The sequence below is a fragment of the Lucilia cuprina genome, chromosome 6 (assembly GCF_022045245.1).
Source record: "Lucilia cuprina isolate Lc7/37 chromosome 6, ASM2204524v1, whole genome shotgun sequence".
NCBI classification, from domain to species: domain Eukaryota; kingdom Metazoa; phylum Arthropoda; class Insecta; order Diptera; family Calliphoridae; genus Lucilia; species Lucilia cuprina.
This window is the reverse complement of record NC_060954.1, coordinates 55,024,349-55,029,305: the sequence shown is the minus strand read 5'-3', so window position 1 is coordinate 55,029,305 and position 4,957 is coordinate 55,024,349. Positions and strand designations below refer to the sequence as shown.

General features: G+C 28.2%; 1 protein-coding gene across 1 annotated transcript in view; it reads left to right on the top strand.

Annotated features, from left to right (window-relative positions):
• The window catches only part of LOC111684765 (potassium channel subfamily T member 2), a 75,231-nt gene that overhangs the window by 3,885 nt on the left and 66,389 nt on the right, over positions 1-4,957 (top strand). The window lies entirely within an intron of this gene.

Below are 4,957 nucleotides of genomic sequence, written 5' to 3'. Positions count from 1 at the left end.
AACTGAACTAGAACTGAACTAGAACAGAACTAGAACTGAACTAGAACTGAACTAGAACTGAACTAGAACTGAACTAGAACTGAAATAGAACTGAACTAGAACTGAACTTAAACTTAAACGAACTAGACGGAAATCTAAACTAGAACATTTTTCTTTGGGGTACGTGCATCTGACCTAATTTTCACTAGATTTTAAGCAATGTAGCATATCATATAATCTGCACACAACCTGACTTTTTTATAGCCATTATTCTGTTAGTCTCTTCAAGAAGTTATTATGTTTAATATAAATACACCACAAACTATTTGTGCTAACGCTAATAAATGAAAAAGAAAATAATTTTCAACAATTTTCTTTATCAGTTTATCCTTCTAATACAAATGTTGCCTGTAGGCAGTGGAAATCATTGGTGCGTTTAGTACAGTAGAAAAGAGAAAAACTGAACTGATTTATGTTTGAAGTGGAACACAATAAAGACTATACACATAAACTACTTGAAAAAAAAACAATAGAAATGCTAGTAAAGCGCAATTTTCTCTGTCTCTTTTATAACTGAAACAATGTACAAATGCCAAGATAAGAAAGTGAAAATTAATAGACAGCATTTGAACTGGGGAAGATATTTTTTGCTTCGAACCAACTGTATATAATATTTCTTTTGTCTATCTAATAAACATTTAAACTTCATTCGTAACTTGAGTAGCTATTTGTCTGTTATTGTTTGCAAAGGTTTTAGTTGTCTCGAATTAAATAGCAACTGACTGGTTTCCTTTTGTTGGTTTTTACTGGTTATTGTTGTAATAAAATTTTTGTATTGTAATATCAGTATGAACAACATAATTTTGTGATAATCCATTGACTTTTTCTAAAAGAAAATTTATATTGTTGTATTGTCAATATTACTTAAGCACAATCGAAAAAAAAATCCTAAAGTTATTGTTATTAATTTAGAATATTTAAGTTATATAAAAGCAATAATAGTTACAAACACAGTCTACAAGTATGTATTTTAAGTGAGAGAATATAATCAATATTATGAAGTAAACAGCAGCAAACTATTTATTTAATTGAATTAAAAATTTCTAAACTATTATGAAAATCAATAAGCTGATTTAATTTTGTTTGCACTAATAATATATCCTTTAGATTTATTCATTATCAATAGTTTATTTATTTAGTATAATTTATTCTACATAATATTTTGAGCTTTTCTCTCTCAATCATTTGCAATATTTATGTTTATTAAATATAATGACAGATAATTTATATTCAGGTATTATTAAAGTATCTGTAACATTTCTATTTGGAAAATTTGATCTTAATGGGAACGTAATAAATAATACTTAATGAATGTTCATAATAAATATTAGCAAATGATAAAAAGTTACAGAGTTAAATTAAGGAGAGGGATAAAATAACAAAAGAAGAATTAAGTTCATTTAGTAATGAAATTATAGAAATTTTGTTAAAAATAAAGGAAATAAATCGTTTAGAAAACCAGTCCTTCCATAATGAATTGAGGTGTAACTGGTTTAAGGAGTTGCACTTTCCAGGTAAAATTAAGCAAAGTACTTCCAAAAGAATGACATTTATTACCACTTCAAAAGTAGCACTAAGTCAATAGGTTTACCTAATGTTTATTGACTTTCAAAGAAGAACGTAAAAATTATATCCTGAGAATGACTTCAGATGTAGTGAATTTGGAACCAAATGAAAAGAATATCCTTCCTTGACAAGCCTGTGTTAAAATCATTACTTCTTCAGGTCTTCTTCAGTACTTCCATGGAGTAAATTCTACCTGGTTTTTGTTTCTTTGGAAGTTCTTTTGTTTTGATTGGGTTCATATAAAGAAATATGGTATAGTAAGTAGACTAGCCGATAGTCCAATCAATCAACCGACCTCAGGAGAGTCAATACCACAAACTAATATAATAAATTTGGCACAGACTAATCAAAAGACTAAAATATATAGTAGATCAAAGACTAGACAATAAACTAGTCTACATACTAGTTCATAGACTACACTACAGATTACTGTACGTACTAGACTACACACTAGTCAATAGACTTTTCCACAGAATAGTCAATAGTCTGAATGACAAACTTTTCCATAAAATAGACTATTGACTAGTCTAGACAATGAATTACTAAGTAGTCACTAGATCACAGACTATTAAATAGACTAGTTACATTTACTAGTCAATAAACTAGACTATAGACTAATCAATAGATTAGGCTAGTCAATATGCAATTCATCAAACTAGACTCCAGAGAAGACAAGACCACAAACTAATAAATAGACAGATCCACAGATTAGTGATTAAACAAGATAATAAAGTCAATACACTAGACCACAGGCTAATTAATAGACTAGACCGCAGACTAGTCAATAGGCTTGTTCGCAGATTAGTCGTTGGACAAGACCCCAGACTGGTCAAAAAACTAGCCCACAGACTAATCCACACTCAGACTCACAGACTCGCCAATAAACTAAAAGCTAGGTTACAGATATATTAATAGACTAATCCACAGTTTAGTCAAACTAGAACACAGACTAGTCAATAGCCAAGGCCACATACTAATGAATAGCCTTCTTTACAGACTAGTCAATAAACTTGTATATAGACTATTCAATAAAGTTGTCTAAGTCCATAGACTTGTCTAGTAACTATTCATAGACTCATTCAGAAGTGTGTCAATAGACTAAGCTACAGAATATTTCGAAAGAAAAAGTCATTACTCTAGATAGTTGACTAATTTACTCGATATTTATTTGAGTGATCGATGTACTAGTCCATAGACTATTCAAGGATTAAGAATATTCCACTAAAAAGTCGATAAATAATAATATTCAAAATATCGGTTCTAATCACATTATTTTATAAAATTTTTCAGTCTAACTATGAAAGGAAAAAGTGTAGGATTCCTCGCTTACACTTTAAACTGCAATAAATGTCTAAGAAAAACAAAGTATATTAGTCTTAAAGATATTTAAAGAAATCTTAAATAAATATTTAACAATTGCAACATTAGACTTTTTTCTCTTTGTTTTTTTTTTATTACAATTGTTGCCACAATTACACGGAGCACCATTGCAGCACAAACAAGCACACACACATACACAGAACTATCTAAATAATATATATCCTTCAACTTGTAAAGAGACACACACTTGTGTTATTTTTTTTTTTTTTTGTACACAATTGCCACTTGCAATTTCTTAGCACGTTTAACAACGCATTTCTTAAGCTTTGTTTCTGGTTGGTTGGTTGGTTGGTTTGTTGTAAGGGGCACGTTTTATAAGTATGTACTAGTATGTTGGATTTAAATGATGCCAAATGGTATTTTTAGTACAATTTGTTTTTGCTATTGTTAACTATTCAAACGCCCTCACTGTCCTTTATCAAAGCGACACACAATACAGTCAGTCAGTCTTTTTCCTTGTAGACAAAACAAACAAACCAAAGTAAATGAAGCAAAACTAAGCAATTTGACCAACCCTAGTCAAGTTGTGTGTGTATTTTGTTTTAAACCCTACGATTTACTACTAGAATAGTCGTATATTTAAATTAAAAGCAGACACTGAGTAAGAGTCAGTAAATATTCTACACATTTTAAAAAAATGACAGTTTGTGCAAACAAAAAAGTTTTATTTTATTGTTGTTTTGAGTTCTTCTTTATCATGTAATTATATTTGTTTAAACAATTAATGTCAATTATTGCAAGTCATGTTAAATGTTTGCCTGATTGAAAAAGTTTATGTTTTTATATGCAAAAAGTAAAAAAAAGAAAAAATGTTTTTGCCTGCATTTAAATAACTACAAGTAAAATCAATTAGTCTTACAAGACTTTACATTATAAAATTTGTATTAAGAAAAGGATAAAATAAGGATTTTATTTAATGAAAAAAGAAAACACAAACAAAAGTGTAAACATAGTCATAGTTGATCATAGGATTCATTAAATCAGTTACATTGATATTTAACATAAATTAATTTAACATCCATATCTACTCACAATACGTATGAATGATATTTAATTATTATACCAATTAAATATTAAGTATACGTCTTATATATAAAATTAGTTAAATAACTAAAATGACTAATTTTTTTTCACAATAGCTAATCTAAATTTCTTCTTATACAATGTCATGACTTGTGACACTTTTCATACTAAATAATAGCCAAATAGTTAAGCATCCACATCAGCAACACGTACTAACCCATTTGAAGCCCAAATATGTTGTCAACATTTAATCATGTTTTAATTGTCATACAAAACTGACGACTTTTTTTTTTGCTATAAAAAATAAAATAATAGACAATAAATTAACTAAAAAAAAATATAAAAATAAAATATACTGTTAAAACGTGCATAAAATTTATCGTATAATTAAACCTATCAAAAAGAAAAACGAGACAATAAAACAAAATGACTAACCCTTTTTCTGTTGTCTTAGTGCACCCCTTTTTTTAACCCCAATTGTCTTGTCATGGCTAGGTAATTATTTCATCATTAACACTTTTAAAGTTAAATGACACTTTCGGCTAAAATAACACTAATCATCAGTAGGGAGGTTTAACTAAAAAAGCAGTGTTTAATAAATTAAAACGTGTATCTAGATAGTGATTTTAAGTTGATAAAATTGAAAGTAATTTTCTAACTGCACAAGTATTTTTTATATGCATAGTAAATATACATATTTTATTTAATGTTCAAAAATTTTCTTCTTAAATTAAGTGTTTTCAACACTACATTTTAAGAACAATTTGCAAGTTTATAAAGTAATGGAGCAGTTAAAATTTAAAGTATGTAAATAAAATAGAGTGGTACAAACTAAAGCTGCACTAGAAGTGAACTAGAACAGAACTAGAACAGAACTAGAACAGAACTAGAACAGAACTAGAACAGAACTAGAACAGAACTAGAACAGAACTAGAACAGAACTAGAACA